Here is a 26,216-nt window from a genome sequence, read left to right on the forward strand (position 1 = left end):
AATGCTTTTAAAAGTAAAAAAAAAGTTGGCCACACCCACCCAGTCACATTACCCCCCTCCCACCAAGCCACAACCACAGAACTGGTAGTAACAAATTTTACATTTCACCATTGCCTCCAGGGCTGACAATGCTATCTCTTCCTTACACACACACACACACACACACACACACACACACACGCATGAAGAATAATTATTTATAATTATTATGGTGGGTTTGGCATGGCTTGGTGGGCGTGGCGGGGAAGGATACAGTAAAATCTCCATTCCCATCCCACTCCTGTGGAAGGATACTGTAAAATCTCCATTCCTTCCTGATCAGCTGGGACTTGGGAGGCAGAGAATAGATGGGGGCAGGGCCAGTCAGAATTTTTACTTCCGGTTCTCTGAACTACTCAAGATTTCCTCTAACAGTTCTCCAGAACTGGTCAGAACCTGCTGAAACCCACCTCTGGTTTGACCCCTCCCTCAGTCTCAGCCTGGTCATCTCCTACAAGATAGGACTATCAGTGGGCTATCATCCTTAATAAAAAGCATGTCTCTTTTACGTTCATCTGAACTATAAAATTGGGGACATGTCCATTGTTGGCTTTAGCAATGATTTAGCAGGCATGGTTTTCCACTGCATTCTTCTGAGATGTTTGATTCTTCTGAGATCTTTGGCTTGGTCCAAGAGGACTTTTCCCATCTTCTTATGAGAGGAACTTTGACCTGCCCCAGATATTTTGGGAGAAGACCAAGTTGGATGCCCAATGCCAAAGGACAAGTGTGCCTTTGCCAGCCTTCTTGGGAATCTTCTGGAACTTTTGGAAGGTTAGAGGCCCCCAGAAACCCTCTAGTTACTGTCTAAAATGTTAATATTATTCCAGAGAGCGGTTATTGTTTATATATGGTCTGAACTCTCTAGCTGCAGATAAAGTCTGTGTCGACACTGCACTATTTCCTTGATCACAAAACAGGAAGCATATATTAATATTTCAGAAGGGATAGGAAAAATGAACCAAAAAAAAAAAAACCCTTCTGGTACACTTCTGTTGCTAACCTCTGATCAGACTGTGGTCATATCCATCTAAGGTTCGCTTCTTTTCGCTTTTGTATTCATTTTGAGAAGAAGCAAATAAACAGCCTTCGTGTCATTTGGGACTACACTCCTGAGATCTACTGCTGGTGTAATGCTGCTTCCTTCCCCTCAAACCCCCCCCTCCCCTTTTAGTCATCGGAGAATGGCTTTTGTTTTTATTCATACGGTGCTTATCAATATTCAGCCTGGCTTGCTACTCAAACAGAGCTTTGAAAGCGTCTTCTCTCATTCAAAGGAAGAAATCTATACAAGTGATATAGCTGCTTGCAGACTTCTAATGCAGAACTCGGACTCATAAGAGGGATAGGTGATTGAATCGGCACATGGACAAGCAGTAGAATAGCAGAGTAAGAGTTGGAAGGTGTTCTGTCCCCCTCACCTCAGTCCGAGCGATGACTTAATTAGCCGGCAACTATCAGCTTCTGGCAGCAAACTAGCGAACGTGTCTGCCAAGTGTCTCTGTTATCTCTCTTGATGCCGATGAGTCAACCAGGAACAAACAGTACTTAATAATAATAATAATAATAATATTTTAATTTGTATACCGCCCTTCTCCCGAAGGACTCAGGGCGGTGAACAGGCAGATAAAATACAAATATACACAATAGTTAAAATATCCCTTAAAAAACTAATTTAAATGTGCCCAAATATTAAAATAACATACACCCCCATAAGATTATAAAACTTTAAAAACCCATAAAATTTAAAATTTAAAAATAAAAATCAGGCTAGTCCAGCCATACGAAATAAATAAGTTTTAAGTTCGCGGCGAAAGGTCCTAAGGTCCGGTAATTGTCGAAGTCCGAGGGGAAGTTCGTTCCACAGGGTCGGGGCCCCCACAGAGAAGGCCCTCCCCCTGGGGGCCGCCAGTCGACACTGTTTGGCTGATGGCACCCTGAGGAGTCCCTCTCTGTGAGAACGCACCGGACGGTGGGAGATAGAGGTTGGCAGTAGACGGTCCCGTAGATAGCCCGGTCCTAAGCCATGGAGCGCTTTAAAGGTAGTAACCAATACCTTGAAGCGCACCTGGAAAACAACAGGTAGCCAGTGCAGTCTGCGCAGGATAGGTGTTATGTGGGAGCTCCGAACCGCTCCCTCGATAACCCGCGCAGCCGCATTCTGAACTAGCTGAAGTCTCCGGGTGCTCTTCAAGGGGAGCCCCATGTAGAGAGCATTGCAGTAGTCCAGGCGAGAGGTAACGAGAGCATGAGTGACCGTGCATAAGGCATCCCGGTCAGCTTCAGCTCTAGTTAAGCAGTTGATTTGCTCGTCACGAAGTGGTATAGCAGCCCTTGCTGCTTTTATATCCTGTGGGGTGTGGCTCCATGACTCAGCACTTCCTAGGCCTGCCGCACCCCTGCTTCTGTTGTTCCTGCCTCTCCTGCCTACGAAACCTAGGGTCCAGCCAGGCCTGATTGCCATCAGCCTGTCTGGAGGCGTGGCCTTGGGGGGAAAGAGTCAGGGGATGGAGGCCTTGTTATCTCCTCCACCTGGCCTGCCTCTGGCTCCTGGAGCTGAGCCAGGGAAGCCGGTGCTCCAGAGGTAAGTCCTGATGGCCCTTCCCCCTCACTTTCCAAGTCACTTTCTGGCATGGGGCCCGGCTCAGGGGGTGCAGACACAACAGAAGGGACCTTGGAGGCCTTCCAGTCCAACCCCCTGCTTAGGCAGGAAACCCTACACCACTTCAGACAAATGGTTATCCAACATCTTCTTTAAAAACTTCCAATGTTGGAGCACCCACAACTTTGGGAAGCAAGTCGTTCCACTGATTAATTGTCCCACATGTCAGGAAATTTCTACTAAGTTCTAGGTTACTTTTCTCCTTGATTAGTTTCCATCCATTGTTTCTCATCCTGCCTTCAGATGCTTTCGAGAATACGTTCATGTGACAGGGATGGCATTCAGACGGTTTGGACTAGTTCAGGTGAACCGGTAGTTGTGACCTGGCAGGCCCATCCCCATCCCCGCCCCCGCCCCCACCCTGCCCACCCGCCCTGCTACCCGCCCTGCCTACCCGCCCTGCCTACACAATCCCGGTGCTATGCCGTCCTATTTAGCCACGTTTTTTAAGCTCCATGAATGTGTGCAAGTCATGCACATGAGCAAAGCGCATGTGCAGAAGACCGCTCACATACATGGAGCACGTGTGAACGAAGCGAGAATGTGTGCACGCACACTCACATTTTTGGTGCTGGGCGAACTGGTTGTTAATTCATGTGCCACCCACCTCTCGATATAGTCACTTCTATTTTTGGATGCAATGATACGTGGGAATGCCCTTAAGAGACAGGAGGAAGAGCCACAGACTAGGCAAAATCAGATAAAAGGCAATTGGCTCAGTCTGTCAAGGACCTTGGACTACTCATCTCAAATGATCTAAACCCCAGAGCTCACTGTAACAGCATTGCCAAAAAGAAATTAAGAATTGTTAACCTCATTTTGTGAAGGTTCTTCTCCCGTAACATTGTATTGCTAACTAGGACATACAAAACCTTTCCCAGACCAATTCTTGAATACAGCTCGTCCAGCTGGAACCCACACTGTATATTGGACATTAACACAATTGAGAGGTATTTCACGAGAAGAGTACTCCACTTGTCTATTCACAATAGAATCCTTTATGCCACCAGGCTTAAAATTTTGGGCTTGGACAATCTGGAACTGCGCCGCCTCCGGTCCGATCTAAGCATAGTACACAAAATTGTCTGCTACAACATCTTACCTATCAACGACTTCTTCAGCTTCAACCGCAATAATACACGGGCAAACAATCGATACAAACTCAAGGTAAACCTCTCCAAACTCAGTTGCAGAAAATACGACTTCAACAACACAGTGGTCAGCACCTGGAATGCTCTACCTGACTCCATTGTTACTTCCTCAAACCTTCACAGCTTCAACCTCAAACAGTCTACCGTGGACCTCACCCCATTCCTAAGAGGTCCTTAAAGGGGGCGTGCATAAGCGCACCACCGTGCCTGCCGTCCCTGTCTTACTGTCCCCATTTATCTGTATTTACTTCCTTTGTTCATGTTTATGTTGATGCCTATGCTTGTTATCTTGTACGTGTTTACCAAATAAATAAATGAATAAATGAAATTGAGCTCGCAGAAGGAATATGGATGTGGCAAATATCTCAGAAGAGAACCTCCCTAATTTCCTGGATTGTAAAGAGGAGGAGTGATGCATTTTTTCAGATTTGCAAGATTTTGTTAATGTAGCCTAACAATAAAGTTATAGCTAGCACCTCTGGGTGTACTTCTTGTCTAGACAACCTCACCAGGCTGATAACATGTGACTGTTCCATGGCTAGTAATGAGGCCTCAGTGGCATCTAACATTTATTCTGTTGTTTGTCAGCATTGCAAGATGCAGACTTGAGAAAAAGGAGAGCAAATTCCTAATAGATCACCCGTTGTTGTTAACTTGTTCCTTTTTTTCCCCTCCTTGTTCTATTTCTAATTTAAAAATGATGAATTACTGAGAAAGAGACAGGATAAGCTAGCCTGCTTTTTTTTTTTTTTAATAAGCAGTAAAAAGATAAAGGCTGCCTTAAATCGAGCTTGTTTTCTGGAAAGTAAAGAATAAGAGAATAACAGAATCAGAAGGGAGGGACCCTGGAGATCCTCTAGTCCAGCGGTTCTCAACCTGTGGGTCGCGACCCCGTTGGGGGTCGAATGACGATTTCCCAGGGGTCGTCTAAGACCATTGGAAATATGGGAAGTATGCTTGCGAGTCGAAGAATCGTATTCCAATGGTTGACTCCACAAGCCAGCTGCAGGCTCTTCAAATCGCTAGCCGAATTCGGCTTCAGGCGCAATGAATTAAAAAAGAGAGAAATCTTTGCTCTGATGTCTCCCTCTCAAGCCAGCTGCAATCACTCCCAATCACTAGCCTAATCTGGCTTCAGGCGCCATAAACTTAATAGGGGAGGAGTCTCCACTTTAATGCCTCCATCCTCAAGGCAATCACAAGCAGTTCAGATTGCTAGCCAATACCGCTTCAGGCGCGATAAATTAAAAAAAAACAGTTTGCCGCTTTTTTCCCCCTTCTGCGGTTGGGGTCACCACATTGTGGGGAATTGTATTAAAGGGGTCGCAGCACTATAAAGGTTGAGAACCACTGCTCTAGTCCAATGATGGCGAACCTATGGCACGCGGAGCCATGTCTCCTGGTACGTGCAGCTGCGCCCAATCCTCTTCCGGGTTTCCGGGACATGCATGCGCACTGGCCACCTAGTCTCAGTAGGCCATCACACATTAAGCTCTGCCAGAAACTGGAAGTTTATTTCCCAGAGCACACTGGAGGCCGTTTGTGCCAGCAAAGCAGCGCTGCCTCTTTGCCTGCACTGCTGCCTTTTTGAGGCAGTGGCGGCTCCTCCTCCTCCTGTCAGCCTCGCTGTAAACCTTGGGGTTTCCTTAAGGGGGGGGAGAAAGGTCCTGGGGGAGGGAATAACTGTGGTGCCGGCAACTGCAGCCACACTCTGGAGAACACCCGTTGGACCACCGATCAGCTGTGTGCATGGCGGCAGCCAGTGGAAGAGAAGCGGGATGCCAGATGTTCAGATCTGCAGCCCCGTGGAGCCAGTCAGGCAATTCCCGCCACCAAGAGCAATTTTCCAAACTGGGGGAGACACTTTTCCAAGCCAGGGGAGACACCCCTGCCTGGGGGGAGGGTGATGTGGGGCAGTGGTGAAATCCAATTTTTTTTACTACCGGTTCTGTGAGTGTGGCTTGGTGGATGGGGTATGTCTTGGTGTGGCTTGGTGGATACGGGCAGGGGAAGGATATCGCAAAATCCCCATTCCCTCCCCACTCTGGGGCCAGCCAGAGGTGGTATTGCTGGTTCTCCGAACTACTCAAAATTTCCTCTGGATTCCCAAATCAGAACCTGCTGGATCTCACCCTTGATGTGCGGGGTGTTGCCCCCTCCCAGGCAGGGAATTGCTGGTGTGGATCTGCCTTTGCCGCTGGTGCTTTGGCTTCACTGGGTTCCTCTGGAGAGCTTTTGAGTAGAGGAGCATGTGCGGCTCTGGCCTCATCGCCCCAGCCAGGAATTTTTCTGGACTTTGGGTGTGCTGGGGAGTGGGGGAAGGGAAGGGGTTCATCACTGGGGAGCTGTGGGGATGAGAGGGGTGAGGGTCAGGACCCCTCCTTTCCCCTTGCCCATCCAGGAAGCCATTCTGGGAGTTGACGTCCACAAGTTGTGAATGCTCCAACACTGGAAATTTTTAAGAAAATGTTGGATAACCATCTGACTGAGATGGTGTAGGGTTTCCTGCCTGGGCAGGGGGTTGGACTAGAAGGCCTCCAAGGTCCCTTCCAACTCTGATGTTATGTTATGTTATGTTAAGTCTTAAAGTTGGCAAGGTTGGAGATCTGTTGTGGCTCCAGCCCCCGAACCTGGCCCCATGCCCAAAAGTGACTCTGAGAGTGAGGGGGAAGGGCTGGTAAGGCTTACCTCAGAAGCACCGATTCCTTTGGCCCAGCTCCAGGAGCCAGAACCAGGCCAGTCGGAGGACGTAGTGAGGCTGACATCCCCTGATTCCTCCCTTCCTCAGGCTACGCCTTCAGACGCAGCTGATAAACATACTAATCAAGCCTGGATCGACCCGCGCTTCAGAAGATTAGAGAGGCGACATCATCAAAGGGAAGGGTGGGGCAGAAGCCCCACCCCACAGGATATATAAGGAGCTTTGGGACTGCTCTCAGTTCCACGGGAAGCAAATTAGCTGAACCGTGTCGAAGTGAGCTGAAGTCTTAATCTGTTTGAACTTTTTGGCAGGCAGTTGCGTTTTCTTGGCCAGGACTGATAGGAGCCGTGAACCCACTGGCTGTAGGCCAGCTGGTTACTCCAGAGTGACGATGGAGACAGAACAAGACCCCTGTTCCAGATTGTACCTAGTGGTCTCCCCTTTGAGTTCTCATCAGAGCTGATTCTATTTCCAAGCTCAGCTAAATAATGGTGATTATATCAGCACTGACAGATTCACAAAGCACATGCAAAGTGCAGCAAAATAAACTTAGATTGTATATAAGTTAATGTCTTCTGAAAATGTTGCCTTAGTGTCCTGGGCACTAAAATTCAAGACCGAGAAAAATGGTGAATATGAGTGAGCATTTCAGATCCCAAAACACTAAAGAGTTTCTCATCATTGCACATCCTAACTCTCAAAATACAGAAAGGAGCCGTTTGGTTGGTTTGCTACCGTAAGAATGCCGCATTGGGATTGTTCTCCAGCCAAAACAAAGCTGTTGAGAAGCAACAGAGACATATTGGCGTGTTCAAGTGACCTCTCAGGTCTGCAGAAATAGTAGAAATTGGAGGGAAGGGAACTTCAGCTGAGTGACTATTATGGGATTTAAAACTTGGAAGGAAAAGGGAAGGAAGAAGAGCTTTTTGGGAAACCGCATACCGTGGCTGGACCATTCAGAACAGAAGAGAACATTGTCAGAGTTGGAAGGGACCTCGGAGGTCTTCTAGTCCAACCCCCTGCTCAAGCAGGAGAACCCATATCATTTCAGACAAATGGCTGTCCAATCTCTTTTTAAAAGCTTCCAGTTATGGAGCACCCACAGCCTCTGGAGGCAAGCTGTTCCACTGGTTGATTGTTCTAACTGTCAAGAAATTTCTCCTTAGTTCTAGGTTGCTTCTCTCCTTGATTAGTTTCCACCCATTGCTTCTTGTCCTGTCTTCAGGTGCTTTGGAGAATAGCTTCGCTCCCTCTTCTTTGTGGCAGCCCCTGAGATATTGCAACACCACTATCATGTCAGCCCTGGTCCTTCTTTTCACTAGACTAGACATACCCAATTCCTACAACCGTTCTTCTTATGTTTTGGTCTCCAGCCCCCTAATTATCTTATTGCCTTCAATGTTTTTGGTTTTTTTATTTTTTATTTTCCTTATACACATATTATAAATGTACATTTTCTTATTCATAGATAAATCATACATATTCTCTCTAAAGAAAGCACAAAAATAAAACTTTTTAATTACCTTTGGAGTTGCTCTTCTACCCTTTCTTTCCCTTCGTTTTACAACAAACCATCTTCTTCTCTTGTCCCTCCTTCCTTCTCCTTTCCTACTTTCTTCCTCCTTCTCTCCTTTCTCATACCTCCTTCCCTTTCCTCTCCCCCATTTCTCTTCTCTTTCCCTCCTTTCTCACCTTCTCTCCTACTCTTATCCGGTAACTTTATCTTCCTCTCCTTCTCCTTCCTTCCATCCCTCTCTCTCCTTCACCTCCTCTATCTTACCTTCTATTCCTCTCTTCTTTCTTTCTTCCTTGTTGTATATTATTTCCCTTGTTTGGTATCCGAGCAACTCCAATCTTCTGATAATATATACTGCCTTATATATCGCCTTCAATGTTTTATTGGAAATTCCACTTCCAGAAATCTAACTTGCAAATTATCCCTCTTCTTAAATAATGTGTGTTTCCCCAGGGAGCGCATTCAAATGTCAACAGATGCTCTTTGAACATTTGGAATGGGCACGCATGTGGTGGTCATGCAAAAAAAAAAAAAATATTGAAAGAAATAAGAAAGAACTGCATTAGAAACCCCTTCCCCCAAAAAATCCAAAAATAAAACCTGAACTCGAACTGTAGACATTTCTGTTAGGCATAATTCCCCTAAACATTAATGAAAAATATAATGTACTAAGATACATGTTGACTGCAGCGAGAATAAACCTAACGCAGTGTTGTAAATGAGATGCCTAGCCCACCATCACCCCAGGAGACTAAAATGGGAGAATATCTTGCAGGGGTAAAATTGACAGTATATATCCACAATAGAAGCTGAATTACATTCATGCAGGAATGGCTCCCTTATATACGATATTTCACAGCGCAAGACAGTTTTAGACATCTGGAATATGGTTTTTAGCATTTAAATAGAAGCTAACAACAGTTACTAATGTTTGAGGCAAAGTTCAAATATCTAGATTGTAGCTAGCGGTCCCAGAAACAAATGGAAGGGGAAGAGAGAACGTATCATTAAAAATAATTTACTTTTTTTTTTCAGTAAGGCTTTTTTATTATTTAAATATAGCAGTTTCTCTTTCTCTCCCTCCCTCTCTCTCGCCTTCTCTTTGCTTTAGCTTGTTTTTTTCTACTTTCTTTGTATTTCGATAGTTATTTTTTCCTATTTTTTTGTAATTCAATATTTTAGCAACCAAGCATATGGAATACACACACACACACACACACAAGCACAATATATATATATGAAATGAGTCCATTCATAGCTACAGGCACGTTTAGGCTCTCAAGAAAACACTTTTATATCTTTTCTAGCAGAATTATCACCGGCATTAGAATATCGATAGAGTTGCTTTGTTTTTAGACTGTTAATTTTTTTCCTTTGCATTTTCCTGGAAAACAGATCATCTCCAAAACACCATTTCTGCTTCCGGCTAATTTAATCCTAACAATGCCAAGCAAACTTTACAATGAGACCTGTTTCCTACCTTTTAGAATAGAATAGAATAGAATAGAATAGAATAGAATAGAATAGAATAGAATAGAATAGAATAGAATAGAATAGAATAGAATAGAATAGAATTTTTTATTGGCCAAATGTGTTTGGACACACAAGGAATTTGTCTTGGTGCATAGGTTCTCAGTGTACATAAAAGAAAAGATACCTTACAACACTTAATGATAGTCATAGGGTACAAATTTAACACTTAATGATACAACACTTAATGATAGTCATAGGCTACAAATAAGCAATCAGGAAACAATCAATATCAATATAAATCATCTTCTTTGAATAGAATAGAATAGAATAGAATAGAATAGAATAGAATAGAATAGAATAGAATAGAATAGAATAGAATAGAATTCTTTATTGGCCAAGTGTGATTTGACACATAAAGAATTAAAGGTTTCCCTTTAAAAAGAGATAATTGCTAAGCAATCCTCAGGAAACGTAAATTTTTGGCGAAGGTTCCAACCCAACCATTTGCAGTGGGCGAAGGAGAAATGCCCAAAATTGTGTATTTCTGTGGCTCTCTATAGGCACAAATAAGACAGGAAAGACAGGTTCTTCCAAATAAGACAATGCAAAAGAAGAGCATTGGTAAGGAAAAAATAATAGTCAAATAAAATAAAGGTACAGGGCATATATATATAAATAATGGGATGTGGTTAAAGTAGGAAAAGAAGCATATAAGGACATTTGATATATAGCAGCTGAGATATCTACCATGCCTCTCTTGGTAGTAATTGAATGTGAGCTACCTTCCTAGGTATTTCAGCAGGTGTATCAGCCCAAATAAGGCAAGATTTTTCTTCTCAGACCAGCCAGAACTGTTGGAGGGTGATTAAATCTGAATTCCAAACTCTGTTTTAAAAAAAAGAAAAAAAGGGCAGAGCAATAAAATGTGACTAATGGACTCCGTATCTCTGTTTTACAGAGCATAGTCAATCTTACATTCAGGTGTTCTTGCATCTCTCCTTTGTTAGCAGAGAAAATCATCTTGCCAGGTAAAAGGTTTTGATGTGACATATTCAACTTGTTCATTTAGTTGGAGCAAACGATTGCCTCCTTAGTTTGTCCTTGAGTGGAAGCGTGTCAAAAAATTATGGAATTCTTATGTTTTTGTTTTTGTTTTTTATTTGCATTTATATCCCGCCCTTCTCCGAAGACTCAGGGCGGCTTACACTGTGTTAAGCGATAGTCTTCATCCATTTGTATATTATATACAAAGTCAACTTATTGCCCCCAACAATCTGGGTCCTCATTTTACCTACCTTATAAAGGATGGAAGGCTGAGTCAACCTTGGGCCTGGTGGGACTAGAACCTGCAGTAATTGCAAGCAGCTGCTGTTAATAACAGACTGTCTTAGCAGTCTGAGCCACCAGAGGCTCAGATGTTGAATTCACACCACACACTCGTGTCTATGGAGATGCTCAGGCATCCAGGTCATGGTTGTCCCAAAGGTGCTTTTTTTAAAAAAAGGCAACTGGACTTTCTTTGTTTTTCTTTGAAGAAGAAAAGTTTCGCTTCTCATCCAAGAAGCTTCTTGAACATGAACGGATGAAGCTTCTTGGCTGAGAAGCGGAACATCTTCTACATCTTCCAAAAAAGCACTTTTGGGATAACACAACTGTGCTTGGATTCCCAGAATGTGCTGTAGATGGATGGATGGATGAGAGAGAGAGAGAGAGAGAGAGAGGGAGGGAGGGAGGGAGCATGTTTTCCCAAAAATAAGACCCTGTCTTATATTTTTTTTAACCCTAAAATAAGCACTCGGCCTTATTGCCATGCGCTCAAAAGGCCGATTGGGCTTATTATCAGGGGATGTCTTATTTTGGGGAAAACAGGATAGGTAGATAGATAGATAGATAGATAGATAGATAGATAGATAGATAGATAGATAGATAGATAGATAGATAGATAGATAGATAGATAGATAGATAGATCATAGAGAGTTACCATGTTTTCCCAAAAATAAGACCCTGTCTTATATTTTTTTGAACCCTGAAATAAGCGCTTGGCCTTATTGCCATGCACTCAAAAGCCCAATTGAGCTTATTATCAGGGGATGTCTTATTTTGGGGAAAACAGGAGAGAGAGGAGGGGGATGGATGGATGGATGGATGGATGGATGGATGGATGGATGGATGGATGGATGGATGGATAGATGGATATATAGACAGATATGGATAAATATGGAGAGAGAGGGAGGGAAGGAGGGAGGGGGAGAGAGAGAGAAAGAGGGAGAGGGAGATCTTTTCCTAGTAGCTGGGCCTCTTAAAGTGGGATTTCCTCATCTTGCCTAGGTAAATCAGTGCAATATGTATATTTTTAAAATAAAGCATGAACGTACTTGGATAGGGATTCATTCTCAGTTAATATTCACCCTTACCTTTTGTTTTGGGGGATAGTGAGGTGATGTGTCTTGTCCGTTCTCACCGCAGCCGGGGTCTGCTTATCTGCTCCCGAACACGGAGGAATGTATGCCTCCCGGCCCCAGTTCTGGCTCCATGCCCAGACAAGCTGCAGAGGAGGGGGCACCTCCCGGTCCCAGCCCTGGCTCCATGCCCAAGCAGGCTGCAGAGGAGGGAGCATGTTTTCCCAAAAATAAGACCCTGTCTTATATTTTTTTTAACCCTAAAATAAGCACTCGGCCTTATTGCCATGCGCTCAAAAGGCCGATTGGGCTTATTATCAGGGGATGTCTTATTTTGGGGAAAACAGGATAGGTAGGTAGATAGATAGATAGATAGATAGATAGATAGATAGATAGATAGATAGATAGATAGATAGATAGATAGATAGATAGATAGATAGATAGATAGATAGATCGATCATAGAGAGTTACCATGTTTTCCCAAAAATAAGACCCTGTCTTATATTTTTTTGAACCCTGAAATAAGCGCTTGGCCTTATTGCCATGCACTCAAAAGCCCAATTGAGCTTATTATCAGGGGATGTCTTATTTTGGGAAAACAGGATAGGTAGGTAGATAGATAGATGGATGGATAGATAGATAGATAGATAGATAGATAGATAGATAGATAGATAGATAGATAGATCCTCCACAGCATGTGAGCCTGAGGAAAGTTTACTTCCAACAACAGCTGATTGGAGTGACCTCGCATCAGAAGATTGGATAGGCGGAGGCAACAGAAGGAAGGAGGGAGGAGAGAGAGAGAAAGAGGAGAGGAGATCTTTTCCTAGTAGCTGGGCCTCTTAAAGTGGGATTTCCTCATCTCTGAGTCAGGCAAAGTCGAACTTATCTTGCTGAAGTCACTTACTGGTCTCCTGCCTGCTCTGAGGACTTTGCTAGGACTTTGGGCAGAGCTGCAGAGGATTCATTCTCAGTTAATATTCACCCTTACCTTTTGTTTTGGGGGATAGTGAGGTGAATTAGAGCCCAGAGAGGAAGGCATGCAAACCAACAGCTTTCACTAGAATGAAGGAGACGAAGCTTCAGAGGGAGATCTTTTGGCCGCATTCTGCAGAGCCTTCTCATAGGTCAGGATGAAACCCATTCAGATCAATCCCTTGCTGTGAGCTTGAAATAGCTACATCTCTTTCACCAGCAGTGTGAAGCTGTGATTTCAAAAGTCAACCCACGATCACTTCATAATTACCTTTTTCCAGCCCTCCTTCCTCTCTTCCAGAGCTGTAATAAACTTTCTTTAAGGCGCACACTTGCTATTTTATTGCTAGTCTGAAATCGCTGCACCTTTCAGAGTTCAAAGTGTCCTCTTGACACCATAATGAAAGTGCATTCGTACATGTCAGGCCCAGCAATTATGCACTGCAGACAAATGTGCATAGGACGATTATTCAGCCTCTTACCTCACTTCTCTCCCCCCACCTTCCCCAATACTTGCACCCAACTGACATTTTCACACAAAACGTGCATATTAGAAATATCCAAAGGAATGAGAGATTATTTTGCGTATTCTGCAGATTTTTTAAAAAACTTCATTCAAGTATACAGAATAGAATAGAATAGAATAGAATAGAATAGAATAGAATAGAATAGAATAGAATAGAATAGAATAGAATAGAATAGAATAACAGAGTTGGAAGGGACCTTGGAGGTCTTCTAGTCCAACCCCCTGCTTAGGCAGGAAACCCTACACCACTTCAGATAAATGGTTATCCAACGTCTTCTTAAATACTTCCAGTGTTGCAGCATTCACAACTTCTGGAGGCAAGTTGTTCCCCTGTTTAATTGTAATAATCATCTAAGGAAGTGAGACATAAGACACTCTGTTGGGTGACCTGTGACTTGAGAGAAATTCTGCTTTCCTCTTCCTGTATGTGAGGCATCTACTGAAGGTTCAAGCGGTCCATATCCAGCTATTTGGATCTTTTTGCTGTATGTTGTGACCCAGGCCCAAGTAGGTAGTAGGAAACTCAGTCAGTGAAAAAACAAACAAACTTTATTTGAACAGCTGAGAATTACTTCATTCCCAGCGTAGTTCAACTAAATTAATGCAAATTCCTCCCAACACAAATTCCTCAGTCCTATCACCAACCTTGGTCCAATTAGGCAAACTGCCAAAGGCCTTTCCTGGCAAATGTTCAGAAGACATCGATACGAAACAAATGCAACAATGCGAAACTATCAACGTTGTTTTCCGGCAAAGCCCAAATGCCTTTGCTGGTCTGTTTTCAGCCTTATGGGAGGGGCCAATCATCTCTTGGCCCTACTGCCGAGTTGTCCTCTTTGCTTGAGCTAGTCTTGACTTCTGGCAGCTCTTCTCATGAGTGCATTAGGAACAGGCTCCTCCTGTTCCTCTGCCTCACTATTATCAGTCTCTGCAAGCTCTGGAGTTCACACCTCACTCCCCAATGGCCCTGGCCCCACCTCAGCCTCCAACGCAGAGCCCTCATCCGGGCCTTCCCCAGCCTCCAGGACTGGCCCACGCTCTTCCTCAGCCTCATCGCTGTCTGACTCCGTTGCCAGCTCCGCAGGCTGCTGGCGGACCACAACACTGTAGCTTAGTTTTCTTCAAGAGTGCAAATATGGCAAGCATGGAAAACTGAGAAGGAATGACTTTCCTAATCATTTTTTCTCGTAATCTTCTTCTGTGCAGTTGTGTAGACCTGGTGTCAATGAAGGAGAACATCTGTAGCTCAAGGTTGAAATGAGAGATCCTTAGTGCTCTCTGAACTTGGTTGATTTTCTGGCAGATGTTTCATTACCCAACCTAGGTAGCATGATGATGTTATCTAGTTTGGGTAATGAAACATCTATTTATTTATTTTTATTTTTTATTTATTTATTTTGTCAATCATATATATAAGATAACAGGTAAAAGTATAAACTTATATGAAAAGAGTAAGTAAAAAGGAATATTAGGACAGGGACGGTAGGCACGCAGGTGCACTTATGCACGCCCCTTACAGACCTCTTAGGAATGGGGTGAGGGCAACAGTAGACAGTTTAAGCTTAAAGTTTTGGGGGTTTGGGGAAGAAACTACAGAGTCAGGTAGTGCATTCCAGGCATTGACCACTCTGTTACTGAAGTCATATTTTCTGCAATCGAGTTTGGAGCGGTTTACCTTGAGTTTGTATCTATTATTTGCTCGTGTATTGTTGTAGGTTGAAGCTAAAGTAGTCGTTGACAGGTAGGTTATTGTGGTAGATAATTTTGTGTACTATGCTTAGGTCAGACTGAAGTTGGCGTACTTTGAAGTTGTCTAAGCCCAAAATGTAGAGTCTGGTGGCATAAGGTATTTTATTGCGGGTAAAGGAGTGGAGGACTCTTCTTGTAAAATATCTCTGGACTCTCTCAATTGTATTTATCTCTGATATGCAGTGCGGGTTCCAGACAGATGAGTTGTATTCAAGAATTGGTCTAGCAAATGTTTTGTATGCTCTAGTTAGTAGTACAATATTACCAGAGAAGCTACGCAAGATTAGGTTAACAACTTTTAGTGCCTTTTTGGTGATGTTGTTACAGTGGGCTCTGGCACTTAGATCTTTAGAAATGTGTACGCCAAGGTCCTTGGCAGACTGAGGGTCATCTATAAGGTCATGTCCATCTAATTTGTATTTCATGTTTTGATGAATATTTTTTTTGCCAATGTGCAAGACAGAGCATTTGTTGGTTGAGATTTGAAGTTGCCCCTTGTTAGACCAATCTGACACATAGTCTAGATCTGCAAGAAAATAAGCACGCTCAGAGAGCGCCAAGGACCCTTCCTGTAGAGACTGGGCACAGAGGAAATGGGTGGGGAAATGAGCAGCTGTAGAATGAAGTGGCTCCACTACAAGCTGAGTCAACTTGCCTAAGGCCTTCCAACATTGAGGGATAACACTCCAATGAATTAGCAAAAAACTTGCATTTTTCTGCAGTATCTTTGCTTTTGCAACCGGGACTCTCTTGCACTGGGGTGTTTCCCTTACTTAACAATGATGTATTCCTCCTTCGCACATTGCCTTTAAAACTCTTCCAACCCATGGGCTATTGTAAATGGCTTCTCCATGCTTCATTGTCTGCCGGCGTTGGGCTCACTCTCGTGCCTAATGATAAATGAAGAAGGGGAGCAGATGGTCCCTTGGTTACTCTCCAATGCTTAGATCTTGTACCAGGGAAGGAAATAAAAAAAAAGAAAACAACTGCTTGCCCAATTTTTCCTATTTACGATGTCTCAGGTCCCAAAAGAAAACAAGAAAAGAAATGAAAAGAAACACAAGCATGAGCGTCCTTGTTTCTGAGTCGATATTTGCACTCTAGTGTGTGTAGACTACAAAAAAGAGCAAAGTCTTTTGCTTTATAATAGGTCACTGACAGCCCACATGGTTATCAGTCAAGTTTCCATGAGCTTTTCTTTAGAATGACTTCCAGCCCATAAGAAGACAAGTGCCTCGAGGCAAGAAGCTCCGGTCCCTTAGTAGCTCACATCTTAGTCATTTCTACAAACAGAGTTTGACAGAGGAAAAATTAGTATCAATGTGAATAGAACACACTGAATTGCTGATTGCATTTTTTTTTTTTTACATTTGGGAAATCCTATTAAACAGAAAAACATCACCCTTATTCAATTATAATACTTTGGGGCTGACCCTTGTGTATGTTTGCTCCATTGGAATCAGATTTCATTCCAGTCATGCTAATAAATATCTACTCTGGAAAAAAAAAACAACCACAGCCCATTATTCTGGATGCATCTGGCAGCATAAACTTCCTCCCAGGCTCAGTGTGACTAGATGACTTTTTTTGTTGCAGATAAGAATTAAGTCATATATATGCAGGAAACAGGTGGCTCAGTGGCTAAGACACTGCGTTTGTCGATCAAAAGGTCGGCAATTCAGCGGTTCGAATTCCTAGTGCCGCGTAACGGGGTGAGCTCCCGTGACTTGTCCCAGATTCTGCCAACCTAGCAGTTCAAAAGTATAAAAAGGTAAAGTTTCCTTCGCATATATTTATTTATTTATTTATTTAATTAATTAATTAAATTTCTATACCGCCCTTCTCCCAAAGGACTCAGGGCGGTTTACAGCCAACGTAAAACAATATTCATAAATAAGGTTAAAAAACACTATAAAAATCTAATTCAATTTTGGCAAATGTTAAAACTAATTAAAACAATAATAAAACCCTGACTAAAAACCATTAACACATTAGGCCAGCCCTGCGCGGTGAAACAAAAGGGTCTTGAGCTCGCGTCGGAAGGTCCGGAGGTCGGGGAATGATCGTAACCCCGGAGGAAGCTCATTCCAGAGGGTAAAGCAAACATATGACTCTAGGGGGCAGTGGTCATCTCCGTTTCTAAGCTGAAGAGCCAGCGCTGTCCAAAGATGTCTCCATGGTCATGTGGCTGGCATGACTCAACGCCAAAGACGCACGGAGCACTGTTACCTTCCCACCAAAGGTGGTCCCTATTTTTCTACTTGCATTTTTTTATGTGCTTTCGAACTGCTAAGTTGGCAGAAGCTGGGACAAGTAACGGGAGCTCACCCTGTTATGCGACACTAGGGATTCGAATCGCTGACCTGCCGACCTTTCGATCGACAAGATCAGCATCTAAGCCACTTAGTCACTGTGTCCCTATATTTCATTAAATTAGACATACCCAATTTCTGCAACACAGAGAGTTGGATTCAGCTATTAGATTAAGAGGCTCTGAGAAAAACAAGTTGGCAGCCAACAGCAATAGTACACCCCTTCCTCTGGAATTCCTCCCACTTCCTCAAATTTATGACACTATTTGCTAGATTCAATATTCCATGCCCCAGTTTTATGGAACCTCTAAAACAGTACCATAGTTGAAATTCAACACTGTTGCTTACAGCATAGTAAAGCCATCCTAGTGTTAATCTGTAATGAAAGAGATGCAAATAATAAAACAGCAAGTAGCATTTCCCTATTAGATAAATCCACAGAGTATTGTAGTTTAGATTATTATGTACCAGTTGGTAGTTCACCTTCTTAGAAATAAAAGTAAACAAAAGCATAGATGCAGACAACTAAAATGAACTAAGAGATGGAACATTTTCCTAGCAAAGGGGGGGAAAAAAACCAGATATTTAGGACAGAGCTAAATATTCCTTCCATATGTTTTAGGCTTCAATTCTGATTAGCCTCCATCCACATGGCCAATGGTTGGTGATTATGGGGTTTGTAGGCACTAGATTGCCTATCTTTGAATTAAAGCTTTTTGAAAAAATCTTCTGCCCATCATTGGACTAGCTCAACACTGGGTTTTGTACAGAAAAGCTACTGCTGTGAATGTGTGTCTCTCCTGCCCTGTTTCAGAGATGTCATTGTTTTGAATCTAATGAGCTGTTTGGATAGTAAAAAATTTGATTTTTTTTTACTACCGGTTCTGTGGGTGTGGCCTGGTGGGCATGGCCTGGTGGGTGTGTCAGGGAAAGATACTGCAAAATCTCCACTCCTACCCGACTCCAGGGGAAGGATACTGCAAAATCTCCATTCCCACCCCACTCCAGGGGAAGGATACTGCAAAATCCCCATTCCTTCCCCAGTCCTGGGGGAAGAATATTGCAAAATCTCCATTCCCACCCCACTCTGGGGCCAGCTAGTGGTGATATTTGCCGGTTCTCCGAACTACTCAGAACCTGTCAGAACCTGCTGGATTATACACAAAGTAGAAGAGCTCCAAGCTAATACACAGTCTATCCACATTTCTAACAATTACGGGAAACAACGAAGGCTCTAGCTAGGTCCAAGAGTCATCATTTCTGGTTCCACTTGACAAGTAGCAGTCCTGTACTCAGAGGTTCTGAAGATATTATTTTGCTGGGTAATGAGACATCTGCAATCGAGCTCAGAGAGCTCCGATGACTTTACAGAAGTTCTTCCATCAACTACTTTGTTGAAATTGGGAGATTTTGAAGTCTACCTACATTCAGCAGTTGCCTTGAAGGGTTTGATTCACGAGAAGGAGTTTATTCGCTTGATCTTGATTTCAGAAGAATTTTGTCTCGAGGATTTTTAGATAGGAGCTTCTTATTTTGGCTATCAATTCAACTTTCTGCATCTTACGTTCTTTGAACTCCATGGAGAGATCCCTCATAAACTAACCAAGACCAGTTAGGGATTGGAAACTTTCAAGTCTCTTGTTTGAACAGCGAGTTGGACTAGAAGATCTTAAAGGTTCCTTCCATTTCTGTTATTCTGTTAAAAGTGATCCAGTCCATCTTCCAAAAGAAAAAAAGAATCTACTGGAATAGGTACAATCTAATCTCCAAGAGGGGATGCGGGGGGCCCAGTGGCTAAAGACGCTGAGCTTGTCGATCAGAAGGTCATGTTAATAAATCTCTACTCTCAAAAAAACCACAGACCATTATTCTGGATGTATCTGGCACCATAAACGTCCTCTCAGGCTCAATATGACTAGACGAGTTCTTTTGTTGCAGATAAGAATTAAGTCATATATATGCAGGAAACAGGTGGCTCAGTGGCTAAGACGCTGAGCTTGTCAATCAAAAGGTCGGCAGTTCAGCAGTTCGAATCCCTAGTGCCGCATAAAGGAGTGAGCTCCCGCTACTTGTCCCAGCTTCTGCCAACCTAGCAGTTCGAAAGCAGGTAAAAAACGCAAGTAGAAAAATAGGGACCACCTTTGGTGGGAAGATAACAGCATTCCATGCTCCTTTGGCATTTAGTCATGCCGGCCACATGACCACGGAGACATCTTCAGACAGCGCTGGCTCTTCGGCTTTGAAACAGAGATGAGCTCTGCTCCCTAGAGTCAGGAATGACTAGCATGTATGTGCGAGGTGAACCTTTACCTAACCTCCATGAAGTTCCTTCCCTTAAACAATATAAGTTGGTGCAAATGGAGTCAAATCTCTCCCAGATAACCTCTTGATACTTTGATCAACACTTCCCTCCAATATGTACAAGTCTGTGGATCACTTTAGATCCTCTAGGACTTCAGAGACAATTAAAAGAGACGGTCTCTTTTTATTCTTTAAGCTTGACACAATAAAAAGCAGAAAAGAAGGGTCATTGATCATAGCATGCCACTGCAACTGGAATAGGAAGTTGCTGATAGCAAAAAGTACGGTTCACTTGCTAAGGTATATTGAGGTAGGACTGGCGGAAATGAGAAATGTTTCACCTGTCGGTTTCTGGAATCACTTCTTTCACAAAGCCCTTGCTGTCTCCTCTTCATGGTGTTGTTCTTCCTTGTTTTTGTCTTCCCTGATGGAGAGACATTTCCAAGTTCTGCTTAGTCACATCAAAATAATTCGGTTGAAACCCCCTGCAATAACGTGCCAAGCAAACAATCCTGACGAATTTATTTATTGGGGTAATTGATAGACGTCCTTAAATCTCCCACTGGAAAGGCGAGATTAGAAACACGGCATCGGCTTGTGGAAAAGGGAGAGCAATCATTTTGACTTTCTTCCAATACGCTTATTTTTGTAATGTCTAACCATTTCACACGAGTGGACAATCCCAAAGCGTAGAGATTGGTTGCTCGAAAGGTTGCAGCGATAACACCAGGGTCTTTCATGCAAGTTCAGCTTTAATGTTTCCTGTCAGTCAGGCAATTCGGCGAAGGCCCCTGGATCTGCACCTGCCAGGCTGCCAGAAATGGTCTGTTTCTTTGTTCTGCAGGGTTAATTTACCTTTAGCTAAATCCAATTCTTGCCCGTTTTAAATGGAGCAAGGTTGGACTTTGAAATTCGTAGAATCCCACAGCATATTGCTTGTACAGTCTCTCATCTAGACAGCTTCAGTTATTATTTCCGAAGCAAGACACATTTCCAGGAAAATGGTTGATTGCTTTGTTTTGTTTGCCAATTCAAGGAAACTAGATAAATCGGTAAAAAAAAAAAAAAACTTGCTTTTATATAAAGACAGAAGGTTGTCAAACATTTCAGGTCATTTGTTCATCAAAGGGATAGGGAAGGCTCTCAAGCAACTTGGTTGGATGTTGTTGTTTTTTCAGGATCAATCTTGCTTGGCACTTAAGAGAGAGAGAACCGGCTGAAAATTCTAAGTTTGCAAGCTAGAAAAAATTTTTTAAAATGGTGTTACATCACACCTTTAATATAAGAATGATTATTTTTTTCTTCCGCTGAAATTCGCTATTTTTGGAGTCCGAGGGCTGGGCTAGGTATTTAAGGGGGTGGATTGCGGTCTGCACTCCCCAAAATATGTAGGACATAGTTTTGAATTGGTTCCCCATTGTCCTTCCCCTGTGGGAGTCTGAATCCGAAGGGGAAGAGGAACGGCTGACAGAGAGTGAAAGAGTGGATCCATTGGCTGTGGAAGAAACTAGGGTAGTGCAAAGTCAGGCTGGGCAGAGCAGGGGAGAGGTAGAACAAGGGAGAGGGGGTTCAGGTGAAGACCAAGGCCCACCCACTCCTCATCTTAGGCAGCGCAGGGAGGAACGGAGAAGAGAGCAACGTGGTGGGTTGCGTGGCTTACGAGGGAGGAAAGGGACCCGATCCTCTTTACAAGGCACAGCTGTTGATGGAGTTTAAAAGGAGAGACAAATGGGAGGGGCGGTTCTTGAGAACAAACGCTGAGGTAATCTGGTGTTTCTTTGAATCCTGGCATCGTCCCAACCGGTTTGATTTACTGCCGTGCTACTTAACTTGTGGAATTCCTTATTTTGCTTGCCCTGCCGAATTAATTACCTTGTCTTGCCTTTGGACTTTTTGTTAGAAGTTTTCTGCTTACAACGTTTGGGACTGAAGTGTTGCCAGCCAAAGATTATTACAGGTTGGTGGAAGAGCTCTCTCCAGGCCGGTCGAAGAGGTTGTAGAAAAAAAATGCTTTTAAAAGTTAAAAAAAAAAAAAGTTGGCCACGCCCACCCAGTCACATTACCCCTCCACCAAGCCACGCCCACAGAACCGGTAGTAACAAATTTTACATTTCACTACTGGTAAGAAGGTCTTACTATTTTTCACAAGCAATCCCTTCATCCCTTTCCCCGTATCCCACTGAAATATCACTCCTCCCCACCCCACCCCTTTGTTGGGGAAGAAGAAAGAAACTGAATGCCGTTTACCTGCCTCTACGTTTATATAACATTGAAACGTGCGCCAATCTATCCGAGTGCATTAAGGTGATTTAACCATGCACATCGATGCCTTTCCCTTCCCCACCCATTCTCCACCTTCCCTTCCTCCTTTCCTTTCCTTTCCTTCCCTTCCCTTCCCTTCCTTTCCCTTACCTTCCCCATCCGTTCCCTTCCTTCCCTCCCTTCCCTCCCTTCCCTCCCTTCCCTTCCTTCTCTTCCCTTCCCTATCCATTCTCCCCCTTCCCTTCCCCACCCATTCTCCACCTTCTCTTCCTCCCTCCCTCCCTTTCCTTCCCTTCCTCCTTCCTTTCCCTTTCCTTTCCTTCCCTTCCCCATCCGTTCTCTATCTTCCTCCTTCCCTTCCTTCCCTTCCCTCCCTCCCTTCCCTTCCCTTCCCTATCCATTCTCCACCTTCTCTTCCTCCCTCCCTTTCCTTCCTTCCTTCCCCATCCATTCTCTATCTTCCTCCTTCCTTCCTATCCATTCTTCACCTTCCTTCCTCCCTTCCTTTCCTTTCCTTCCCCATCCATTCTCCCCTTCCTTCCTTTCCCTATCCATTCTTCACCTTCCCTTCCTCCCTTCCTTTCCTTTCCCTTCCCCATCCATTCTCCCCTTCCCTTCCCTTTCCTATCTATTTTCCTTTCCCTTCCTACTCCCCTCCCCTCCCCCTTTTCCTATTCCAGATGGTTGGCCACCAACATTGAGATTCTGGGGAACACCATTGTCCTGTTTGCAGCTTTACTCGCTGTGGTGTACAAATCCCATCTCAGTCCTGGCATGGTGGGCTTTTCCATCTCCTGTGCTCTTCAGGTAAGCTCCAAATGTGATGGGTCACATGATCACCATTTGCAGCCTTTCTAGCCGGCTTCCCACAAGCAAAGTCAATGGGGGAAGTCAGATTTCCTTAGATTTCGCAGATTTCTCTGCGAAGTTAACAGGGCACCTTCCTATTTTACAGTGCATCTGAGCATTAAATGTATTTATCTTTTTTAATAACACAGCTATCACTTTCCCATTTAACGATGCAGCTAGGTACTTTTCACTTTCCCTCTTAAAATTCAGTGCATTGACACCTCTGTGTATCCATCCCAGAGATTACCATTCTGCTAACTTGCAATTTTATTTCTGGGAACTTAAAATTGTCAAAATATAGCTGTGATAGATTCGATTTACCAAGTACAGGTAGTCCTCGACTTACGGCCATCTGTTTAATGATCATTAGTTACGACAGACTTCCCAAAGGCTACTTACAACTCATCGTTGAAGTTATGACTGTGGCTTCCTTTCTAGAGCATGTGATTTCATGTCCGGAGATTGGCAGCCAGCTCACATTTATCATGAGTTACATCGTTCCGTGGCCACCTAATCATGATTTGCAACTGGTTTTTGCCAGTTTTTGGGAGAATGGATTTGTTTATCTAATGTTTTATGATGAATGTATTTTTACAGTGACTATGGGTATCTATCACTATTGTTGAGAAGTTGAGATGAGCTGCGGTGGCGCAGTGGTTAGAGTGCAGTACTGGAAGCTACTTCTGCTGATCACCGGCTGCCAGCAGTTTGGCAGATCGAATCCCACCAGGCTCAAGGTTAACTCGGCCTTCCATCCTTCCGAGGTTGATAAAATGAGGACCCAGATTGTTGGCAGCAATAGGCTGACTCTGTAAACTGCTTAGAGTGGGCTTTAAAGCACTGTAAAGTGGTATATAAATCTTAAAAGCTATTGCTATTGTTGTATGTACAGTGAGAGCTTATGCACCAGAGACAAATTCCTTGTGTGTCTAATCACATTTGGCCAATAAAGAAGTCTATTCTATTCTATTCTATTCTATTCTATTCTATTCTATTCTATTCTATTCTATTCTATTCTATTCTAACAACTACACAGTTCACTTAGAGATCACGGGATTCACTTAAGGATCATGGTGACTCCCTTTATAACTGTCCAGGTGCCTCAACGTATGATCACAATGACTGAAATCCCAGGCTCCATTGTAGTCATAAATCAAGGACTACTTGATTTTTTTATTCATGTCCCCCACCTAAAATATTCTCACCCATGCTTCCTGGTTTAATTTTAACTGCAGGATATTAAAAACCCCCCCAAAAAATGGATGCTTTAGATAACCACAAACTTTCCAACTCATCAACCAACAAATAATATCATCAGCCTGGCAGATTTCAGGCACTAACTTCTCTCACTCCATCTTACAAAATGAAATGCCATCCTTGGCTTGAGAAGAATACTGCAAGCTTTGTTTTGGTATGGGAAGATAAGATGGGAGTCTAAAGGAGGCGATTATGTGCCAAAAATCATATTTCCAAAGGCTTTTGTGGTGTTTCCTGTAAGCTGCAATATGAAACAGGCTTTTGTGGATTAAGGAATATTTTCCGCTTCACAAAAACTGGGAGAAGATTTAAAAAAGGTGGAGGGAGTTAAAAAGTACGGGATAAGATTAAACTCCAGATGTATTAAGTATCTCAACCTGGTGTAATAGATTTGAAAAACCATCATCATCATCATCATCATCATGGCTTACTCGAAAGATATATTTCTTAAAATAGGACTATCAATAGCACTTACACTTATATAGCTCTTTATAGTGTTTTACAGCCCTCTCTAAGAGGTTGACAGAGTCAGCATAATTGCCCCCAAGAATTTTGAGTCCTCGTTTTACCCACCTTGGAAGGGTGGAAGGCTGAGTCAACCTTGAGCGTGGTGAGATTTGAACTGTCAAATTGCAGGCAGCTGGCAGGCAGCAGAAGTAGCCTGCAGTACTGCACTCTAACCACTGCGCCACCACTGCTCATTCAGAATCCGTTAGAAAAACACATTCACGCCGAAGCAGATCAAGTGAACTACTCTCCCCTCAACTTTCTAGTCTCTTCGGTCAATTTGTTGAGAAACTTATTAGATACTTCTTCTCCTTATTTATTTTCAGTACAGATCATATATATCTACTCTCCTCAGTCGCTTCTCGCAGTAATTAACCCAGAGAGAGACACTGTTTAATGGAAAACTAAACCTCTCCAAAATTAATCAGGCTAATTAGTGCTAAACAATTGAATACTGTTGCATATTTATGTCAAAGGCTGCCCAGAGGAAGCCTCTAGATCACAGCTCCGCTTTTGCCCACGGCCTCGGGCAAAACTCACGCTGAAATGAATACAGATCAAATGCACTCTAATGAAGCAGAACCTGGAGTGGCTTGGAAGTCAGGGGTATGAAGATTTATCAGGCACGAGTTGTACCACCAGTGTGGTCCACTTCACAATCTGCATGGTGTCAGTTACGGTGTACAAACGAAAACCAGTCAACAATAGTTCTCATTCTTGGATCTTGCATGGTTGCCTTTGCTGTGGCCATTACAAGGGACTGACTGCAGCAGCAGTTCTGGTGACAACAATCCTGGCCCATATAATTTCCCAAAGGATTCCCAAGCTAGAGAGTTATATGGTCTGGGTTTACAACATCCTAGGTCAGGGGTCTGCAAACTTGGCTCTTTTGGGAGTTGAAGTCCATGAGTCTTAAAAGAGCCAAGTTTGCAGACCCCTGTCCTAGGTTCTTGTGAAGGACTCAATGCATATGGAGACCAATACCAGCTAAAGAACTGGTAGCTTTGATTTTACATTGTGAATCTCTACGGAGATTCTCAGTCATCCAGGTCAGGGTTATCCCAAAAGTTTTCAAAAGGCAGCTGGATTTTGTTGTTGTTGTTGTTGTTGTTGCTTTTCCTTGATGACGTTTTGCTTCTTTTATCCAAGAAGCTTCTTCACTTGTGAAGAAGTAAAGAACTGAAGAAGCTTCTTGGTTGAGAAGCAAACGATCTTCAAGGACAAACAAAAGGAATCAAGGCCAGACGAAGGGAGTCCAAGAAGCTTCTAATTGAATGGTGGAGAATGAAGGCATGGTGGAGAATGAAGGGTGGAAGTTAAGGCACAGGCTTATTATTATTATTATTATTATTATTATTATTATTATTATTATTATTATTATTATTATTATTATTATTATTATTATTATTATTTAATTTTTATACCACCCTTCTCCCGAAGGACTCAGAGCGGTTCACAGCCAAATAAAATCAACAATAAATAGGTACAATACAAGTAAAAACACCAATAAAAAACTTATTAAATTTGGCCCATAATT

Source organism: Ahaetulla prasina, chromosome 13, assembly GCF_028640845.1.
Source record: "Ahaetulla prasina isolate Xishuangbanna chromosome 13, ASM2864084v1, whole genome shotgun sequence".
Lineage (NCBI taxonomy): Eukaryota > Metazoa > Chordata > Lepidosauria > Squamata > Colubridae > Ahaetulla > Ahaetulla prasina.